This window comes from Perca flavescens, chromosome 13, assembly GCF_004354835.1.
Source record: "Perca flavescens isolate YP-PL-M2 chromosome 13, PFLA_1.0, whole genome shotgun sequence".
Lineage (NCBI taxonomy): Eukaryota > Metazoa > Chordata > Actinopteri > Perciformes > Percidae > Perca > Perca flavescens.
The window spans coordinates 30,866,595-30,876,589 of record NC_041343.1 but is presented as its reverse complement, the minus strand read 5'-3'; positions in this window follow the sequence as shown (position 1 = coordinate 30,876,589).

The following is a 9,995-nucleotide window of genomic DNA, read 5'->3' as shown; positions in this document are numbered from 1 at the left end:
ACGAGGATCGTCGCGGTCTTGTACAGCGCCATTTAATGTGTTGCAAACAGTAATAAATACGTGGAATACATACAAGTTAAAGTGCATTACTTTTCGTAGCTTGTGTACGAATGCTTAATGAGAACAGCCTGCTTGTCGATTAAAAAGCAACACGCACACCACTTGCTTTGTCTCCTTTGTGGTGCACACACTTGTCACCTCGGCGTCGATTTATTTGGTCGGCCGACGTTTCGGTGACAGGGATCTTTCTCAAGACACGCAGTAGAAAAATGACATGGTGCAAAATGCTTAAATGTGATTACATGATGATACACAGTGTTCCTGTGTTTGGTGTTTCTACGATCACACACAGAGAAAAAAAACAAATACACAAGACATAACTCAGGTATATAATACATACTTGCTCTTCCGACAGGAAGACAAAGTCAAATTAAAAGTGGATGGTGTAACACACACACACACACACACACACACACACACACAGGTAACATTTTTGGGTCATGGTTCACCAAAGTTGAACGATTTGTGCAGATTTACTATGAGTAAGTCCACTAATCGCAGCAATTCCATTGAAATTAATTGATTTTGCCACAAAATGTAATGCTAATGTAGGTAGATTAAAACGGTATTGACAAAGCTGAAAAGAAATGACCCAGGTGATGATTAATTACAGCACCGCATTTAACTGCAGGCACTGTATGAGCCGGACCACGCTGCTTTATCTACTTCACTTCCTGTTGAGCTGTCAGCGCTAATCCCCCCGGAGTCTGAGGGAGCAGATTTGAGAGTGTGATGGCTGAGCAGCCAAGCCGCTCGGCTGCAGCGCAGCTTCTCTGACAAAAAAACTGATGACGCTGCTACTGCTGCTGCTGATGTGATTGCTAGGATGGTGAATATGAGCACAATGGTAATGATTATCGCTAATCGCTGTCATTGCCAGCTATAGCTCCACAGCGCTGTGGAGTAAGGTCTGTCTAGACCACAGATACCTTCTGGGATGGGAGGAAAAAAAAAACCCTGGGTTCTTTGCATTTCTTTAAACCAATCACAATCGTCATGGGCGGCGCTAAGCTCTGGACGCAGCAACGCTGCCAAATAGTCTCGGGAAGGAACTTGTTTTGGTGGAACATTTGCACCCTGCAAAAGAAAATGCCACATTATTAAAGTTAACTATTGACACAATACAGTAACGTGAGCTATTTAAATTAGCTGATACATGGTTAAACCTCATTGGCTCTTACCAGTGTATCTCCGTGTGTACCTCATCCACAGCAATCCCTCCAATCGGTCCCAAAATGTCCCAGTTAGAGAGGAAATGCCCTAAACATATTCTTTATAAATCTTTAGAATCATTCCCCAAAAGAACCAAGCAGGTAATTTTCAGCGTGTAGTTTGCTAGCTTGAAGTTTGTTGTTGTTTCCCGAAGCGAAAGGTGTTTGAGAACGATAACACACAGTGCAAAGGTGAGGAACATCAGCCAGCGATTATCCTGGAAATGATCCTTGTTGATCTAGACTAGCCTACTTGTAATGTTAGATTAGAAACACCTACCATAATAATAATAAAAATGATCCTTTTCAGAAATGCATATAACCTAAATATCTTACAGCATTGTCGGACAGCAGTAAATTCCATTGCACACGTCCGATGACTTTCTTTGTACTGTCATGAAAATTTTGGGGTTTTCTGTTAATTTCTGTATTGACCCAAATATAAGACGGGGTTTTTTTTCCCTATGAAAATATCTGAAAAATCAAGGTTGTACTATATGCGGGGTCTAGACTTTTAAACATCCACAACAACAGGTGGCGCCAAATAGCGGTAAACTGAGTGTACCTCTCGTGACCAGAGCCACGTCACTCCGAACTCCCAACAGAGCGAGGAAGCCTGAAAGATGCAGAGACACGGTGAGCATCCCGAACAAAACGGCTCAAAAGTAGGCCAAGTTAGCAAAGAAATGTGAAGTTTTGATTTACGTTAAGATGGTGATAAACACAGCAGAGTCAAACAACTGCCAAGTAGGCAATAAATATGGCGTAATGTACGGAGATGGCGAGCCCAAAAAGACTGTCGGCGAACGCCAAGAGCCAAAGAAAAACGTACCGCGGTCCCAAAACCGTCCGCTTTAGTAAGACTCACCGTGTGTGACAATGTGACTGAAAAACAAAATGTCATCCAAGTAAGAACTCTGGAAATCACCAGAGAGTTAAACATACCCTCCACTGAGTTTAAAGCCAGCCTCGGCTTGTAGTCTAGGTGACAGATGTGCCGTAGTGGGCTGTGTTTGTGGCAGAGGACAAGTCTATATACTTAAGACAAAACACTCATACAGACTTCTTTATTGAAATGAGATTTGGTCTTCAAAATGTCTTTTTCAAAAAAAAGAGTTTTAAAAAAAGAAGGGGTCATCTTATAATCGGGGTCGTATTATATTTGGGTAAATACTGTAGTATAAAGAATGGTCGCCCTATTTATCAATAAGTTTGTGACCCTGCTCATCATCACCATCATGCCACATGGGATGACAGCTGATCTCAGTTTGCATTTCGTCTCATTATCCCCCATAATAGTTTTTCTCAGCTTTACATTTCAGGGAATAGGATTGATTAAAATTAAAATTATAATGAATGCTTTGTAAAAAAAATGAAATGTCAGTTAGCTTGGCTAAGGTTACATTAAAATTTTGCTCATATTTTTAATTTCTTTACTGTCAAAATGAATCACTAAGTGCATTCATTTCTATGCAGATGACACAGGAGTTTGACATTTAAAATACCAATCAAGAAATGTGCACGGTTTGGTGCTTGGTGGAGGAAAGTAAAGGAAAAGAAAGTTATTTAAATGCACAATTACAGAAGCAGTCACTGTCGATGAAAATCTTGGATCTTTCTTCTTGGATCTTGGAGTTTCCTCCAACAATGCTAATTAAAGGTGCAATATGTAATACTGACAGCTAGCGTTTAAAATAGGTACTGCAGTACAAATTCAAAATACTGGAGAGAGTCGTCTCCCCTGACTCGGGTACTCTAGCTATATAATTCAATGTGAGAACATAAATGTTGAAATTACATAAAATGCCCGTCCCTAGTGGCCGTGATAAATTAGCCTGAAGCTAATTCCTACTTGTTCAGGAGAAAATAAGCCAACTCGGCATCCTTTTGGGCTCTAAGGTGTCTCCGTCTTACATTTCCAGTATTTTCCTGGGGTTTGTTACGTCTCTGGTCGCGCAACTTTTAGAAACATGCTGTTTGTTTTATTTCGGGAATCTATCTCCGTTGATCCTGTTCGTTTGTTTGCTGCTTTCGTGGCTGTACTAACGTTACAGCTGTAGCGCGCTGGGTTTACGTTTTGTCTGGCAACCCGGCCTGCCTGTCAAACTGGGCCGTTGTTAACATCACACAGGCCAAAACACAAACAGAAATTCTGTCACGGAAGGGAAATTTCAAAAAGGAGAAAATACTGGCATTAGCATGGCTGTCAGAAAAGATAGTGTTTTAACTTAGCATGTTTCCTTAATATCTGATGATGATTGGGGTCATTTGGGGATTTATTACAGTAAATATATTACATATTGGACCTTTAAATCTGTACAACAAAGAAAAGAAGCAGGCATTAAAACAACTTTAAATCGGTCATCATTTCGTAGGATATCAAATGATTGTTGTGCATAAGTATCCGTAGGATATCGTACAAACCCATTCGTGAGAAACAGATGTATATTCGAATCCACATGCACTAAACGAAGAACTCCACTATATCTTTACAAAGCAAGTATTTGTTTGCTGCAATATTAACATTAATATTATAATATTAATATTAATGTTCTGAATGTCAATTGCAGAACCTTTATAGGAACATTGCCTCGTTCGCAGCTGGCTGGGGTTGTTTGTGCTGCAGAGGCACTGCTTTTGTTTCCTGCAGCGAGCCAAACTGGCAGCTTCTGCAAAACAAGCCGGTTTAATGGGAGCAACAGCTTCTAGTGTGAAACTGTGTGACCACTGGGAACTATGCGAGACCGGTCATTATGTTAGCCAAGTAGCATGTGTTTGTCATTTCTTATCGGGAGAGTACAAGTCTCAAAATTGCAAGTAAACGCACTGATCTGAAGATCTCCAATATGTTGAGTTGAAAAAGGAGGTCGCGCTTCAACAATGGAGATTCTTGGTGAAGTGCTGAACCCAAAATCCAATAAGCAGTTTTCAAAAAGTGAAGAAAAGGTAGCACATCTCAAGGTACCAATTTAAGGAAGACAAAATACTCTCATTTCGGCACAAAGCCTTCTTCAAAATGCTCTGGAAAAGGCATTGTGCTGAAACGCAGCGGAGTTTTTGTCCTTACCTTGACAACTTGAGATGTGCTACCTTTTCTTCACTTTTTGAACGTCTCCAATATGTCTGCTTCAGTGGGTGGCACATGAGCTTATTAGTGCTGGGGAAAAAAAATCTTGAGTTGTATGTATTGTGATTTGTGTATCGATTTTAAAGTTGATTCTTTTCCTCAGAATCGATATTTTAATTTATTTTGTTACCAATGATTCACCTAAATATTTTCAGATTTAACGGTACTGCCGATGGCACCCCTATTTGCAGGTTTGACTCCGCCCGGTGGCCCTTTGCTGCATGTCTCTCTCTCTCTCTCTCTCTCTCTCTCTCTCCTTTCATGTTTTCAGCTGTCCTATATAAATAAAGGCCTAAAATGCCCCAAAAAGGTTTTTTTATTTTAGTTAAAGAAGGAAAAGAAATTACTCAATACTATTGAATGGCAATACTTCTAGAATCACAATAATTGAAAATCAAAATACAAATCGAATTGGCACCCATGAATCGTGAAAGAATCACATCGGGACAAAAGCATGTCGTCCCAGCCCTCCTTGTTATACTGGAAAACTGTGAAGTTTCTATTATTATATGGTGGGGTTTCTGTTTCTCAGCAACAGAAACAGAAACAAAAAGGAGTGAAGGGTAACTTGTCTAATATCAGCGGAACAGCTAAAAAACCCCGGTCTTCCAGCAGAGCCGGGTGAAACTTTGCCTCAACGCTCGACTTTGTCGATGCAGAGCGAGCGTCTCCCTGCCGGTACATGAAAACATTATCTTGTAATCTCTGCCCGTTGGCACAGACAGTTATTCATGAGCACTTAATACTCTTTTTGGATCACCCTCCGGCTGGCTTTTTCTTTGTATTCTTCTCTGAGTAGAACTGTGTGGAAGCCCTGAGAGGCAAGGTGAACATTTCACAAAGCCAGTCAAAACTTAAGTTTATCTCCTATGTATGAGATGTTAAGTTTGAGACTTAAGTCTGAGACTGAAGTAGAGTGAAAACGTCACATTATTACTCACTGTGAGCTCTTTTTTCTCTCTATCTGCAAGTCTTGCATCTCAAATTAAGAAGCACAACCATGGCCTGAAGCAGGAATAGCTCCTAAATGTCTCTTGAGCACTACAACACAGTTATAATGGCATGAAACATAAAAAAATGGCAAAAGGTTGATTTAGTTTGGTGCAAACTTTTGAAAATGGACATGATCTATGCGATTTTTTTTATCCGATCTGTGTTTTTTTTTGGCTTAACTTTGGAGCTTTTTACATAATGTCGGTGGGTTCTACCCAGACGCATTCATTGACGGTCGTACTTCTGAAAATCCGACTAACAATTAGTTTTTTTGAGCTTCTTTCCAGGGTAAGTGTTTTTTATTTTGGTGATCTTTTAAACAAAACATGCTTTTTTAAACCCGCCCGACGGATTTTGGGGTTAGGAGGCTTAAGCGTTCTGTGTTTGAACAGTCTTATTATGTTGTCTTCATGCGTGCAGGTAAGGTTGATAACAGTGACGTTTGGGGATCCAATAGAATTCATCAGATTCGAAGCAGGCCCCATGGGAAGTGCGCCGGACTTGAGGCCAATTTGTCGTAGCAGCCAAACAGTGGAATTACAACTTCCGTGTCGGTCTGGTGATGCCCTGGGGACTCAAAATATCTTTTTGGGCATCGCAAACTCGCAAAATGACTCTGTTCCGCCATCAGAATTTTACCCATTCGGTCCGATAACATTTAAAAAGTCTAGAACAGCTGCATGATTAACGGGAAGTATCCGGCTTGTCCAGCGGAGGTCTCTGGTGCGTCAGCTTTATGGACCGAACAGCACGAAAGCAGCGCCAATCATCTGGGTCACTTTGTAAGTTGAACTTTTTTTGCTTTTTTTTTAGCTTCACTATGGCTTCATCCGCCACCGAGCAACTCGCATAGGCATGAACAGGGCTCTGTTAACCGATTGTCAACACTCTGTCCCTCAGATCAAGACACGCGTTGAGCTAAATTAATCATGCACATCTCTGTTTGACACAGAGGCGGACAAATTAGCAGTAAAGGTTGATTTATTTATAGGACGTTACCTTCTGGTTGAGGCGTCTTGTTTCCACAGCAACCTGTCAATATGAGTTTGTTTTAAATATAGCTCTTTTTGTTCATCTTGTCAAAATGAAGAGTTCATCCCGTTTGACTGCAGAATGAAGTCACCAGTTTAATTAACACAGCGAGGTTATATAAGAAAAGACTGAACGCACACAGAGCATCCAGCCATTCACCTATATGGCGTTTGTTACTGACGCAAAAAGTTTCCTTTAGTCTCGCGGTGCCAGACCTTCCTCCACAGCGCTGCGGAGGAGGGTCTGGCTAGTCCAGACTGCATTGGAAAAATGATGGGAGAAAAAAACGCGCTCTGGTTTATTGGCATTTCTTTAAGCCAATCACAATCGTCTTGGGCGGTGTTAAGCGCCGGACGGAGCAACGGTGCCTCTGCAAAATAGCCTCAGGAAGGAACTTGTTTTGGTGGAACATGTGTACCTTCAAATGTAGTTTTAGTCATGCGACAGAAAACTCCGATTGGACAGATAGTCTAGCTAGCTGTCTGGATTTACCCTGCAGAGATCTGAGGAGCAGTTCACCATAGTCCTCACAAATCCACCGGAGGTTTAAAACGCCAGCACAAAGAAACTGAAGGTGACGGGACATCCAGCCGAAGATCCAGGGGAATTTCTAGTTGCACCGGAGCAATCCCGGAAATGACACGTAGATGTAGACTAGCGTCTAGCCCTTAGGTCTCATATTTAGACTTTAGCTTGGTCGGGACTCTTGGCATCACTTTTTGATGACAAGATCGGGTCCCTGAAAGTCTTTCATGTCCCTCTTAACACTACGTCATCTTACAGCTCCGTGTTCGTCTGTGTGTCGCGACTGACGAAACGTCAGTATTTTTTACGGGTTGATTCGAGACACAGCATTGGTCTCGTAAAAACCAAGACATGTTTTTTTATTTACCAAACCAACACAGAGGATTTTTTTTGGGTTTTTTTAACTGAACGTCGAACGCAAAACAATGCTCAGCTTGCACCGGCCTAAATCCATCCTTCATTAATCATTTGCAGCGGTTGCATTCGTCGTGCTCATAAGACGCAGCAGTAAATGGATTTCCTTATTTGAAGTGAATGAACTTTGACAGGATGGCAGCACATTAACTCATTACTTTTGGTGGGTGGTCGGCAGTTTTTTTTTGTTTCTTTTTTTTTTGTTTTCATTATGCTGAGCGATTAGGGCTGCGGGGGAAACGGCGCACAGCAGCAGAGCCATTACGTTTGCATTCTTGCAGATTGTAGCAGAGTGAGCAGCCCGCCTTCTTCCAGCTGGCACGCCTCGGCTGTCACTTCCTTTTTCTAGATATGGCACTTAACCAAACAGGGGAGCTGAACCATCGCCTTCCCTTGGAATGACATTTCCAACCTGCCCTCCTCTTCTTCTTCCTCCTCCTCCTCCTCCTCCTCTCGCTCCCTTTACCGTTATCTGTCCTGTCACATGTTTACGTCTGCATGTGATTTACATTCGCTTGCCTTTGTTCTGGAAGATTGTGGGGCTGCGCGCACACACACACACACACACACACACACACACACACAGGCTCTCCGAGGGCATTGATTCAACAAGACTCCCCACAGCTTCTCCTTCCCACAGTGATTCATTCACTGTCTAATATTTACTCCATCAGAGGTGGCTCCTGCCAGAAAAAGGAATATTTACTGTAGATTTAAAGTCCCTCTCCGCGAGCATTTCTCAGGCCAACTCTCTCTCTAATGACACAAACACACACACACACACATTGTCTTCAACAAATCAACTTTTTTTTTTACAGGCTAACACAGTCGCCCATCAATCTTAAGTTATGGGCCCTAACAGTTCCCGCCCCCTCTGTTCCCCTCGCTTCTGTAACTCAATGTACTTTCTCATACAGAGCTTCTGTCGTCAAACGTAGTGCACTGCAGAAAAAGCCAACTCTTACCAAGTATATTCGTCTAATTTCTAGTCCAAATATCTAATAACGATATGAGACACAATCACCTAACGAGTGATATTTCAGTGAGCGATAGGGACTTGTTTTTAGACGATGCATCCTAAATATCGAGTCTTAAAAACATCTTGTTGGGAGTCGTATCTCAGACGAAACAAGCCTTTTTTCTGACATCTGGTGAGGTTTTAAAGCCGCGGCGTTATTTGTAAAAGATGGATCTCGTCGTGTGATGATCAAAACGTCTGTGTCGTAGCATCTGTCCCTATTCGCATGAAATATATAAAAAAAAAATCCTGACACATTTTCACAGTTTCCTCCCATTTTCTGCTTATTTGCCTCCCGTGTCTGCGGCTGCAGTATTGCTCTCAAAATGTGTCCGGTGATCGGAGGCTACAGCGTGTTGCTAATCACTTCATCAAAGCCGGAGAGGCGGGGAACCGCTTCCCCCCCGAAGCGAGAGCAAAGACCCTATCAGATTGTTTCAGGAAACAAACAAAATAAAGGTGAGGACACATGCTGCTCTCTATCTCCATTACTGTAGATGTGACTGTCTGTGCTCGTGCTCTCGCTGAGTTTTGCTGTTTCCAACCAGTCCTCCAAACCACACGCTGATAGGAGTCTTTGGCCCCACCCTCTATCATATAGCACCCACGGGAGCGTTCTCCGTCCTCGTATGTCAACCATGAAACACCACGTTAAACTGACAAACGTGTAATTCATCAATCAATCAATCAATCAATCAATCAATCAATCAGTCACACTTTATTTATTTAGCAAATGTAAATGTAGCACAAAGTGCTTCATACAGTAACCCCTGCACACCCACACACACACACACACACACACACATATATACACATAGCACAATACCCCCCATACACTAACACACACACACACACACACACACACACACACATACAGATATACACACATAACACAATACCCCCATACACACACACACACACACACACACATACAGATATACACACATAACACAATACCCCCCATACACACACACACACACACACATACAGATATACACACATAGCACAATACCCCCCATACACACACACACACATACAGATATACACACATAACACAATACCCCCCATACACACACACACAGACACACATACAGATATACACACATAACACAATACCCCACATACACACACACACACACACACACACACATACAGATATACACACATAACACAATAACCCCCATACACACACACACACACACACATACAGATATACACACATAACTCAATACCCCCCATACACACACACACCCACACACATACAAATATACACACATAACACAATACCCCCCCATAGACACACACACTCACACATACAGATATACACACATAACACAATACCCCCCCATAGACACACACACTCACACATACAGATATACACACATAACACAATACCCCCCATAGACACACACACACACACACACACACACACACACACACAGATATACACACATAACACAATACCCCCCCACACACACATAAAACAATACCCCTCATACACACATGCATGCACACACACACACACACGTAACACAATACCCCCTCCCACACACACACACACACACACACTCCAACATGATAAAAAAACGTTGTCTCCCCGTTCACTACTGGACAT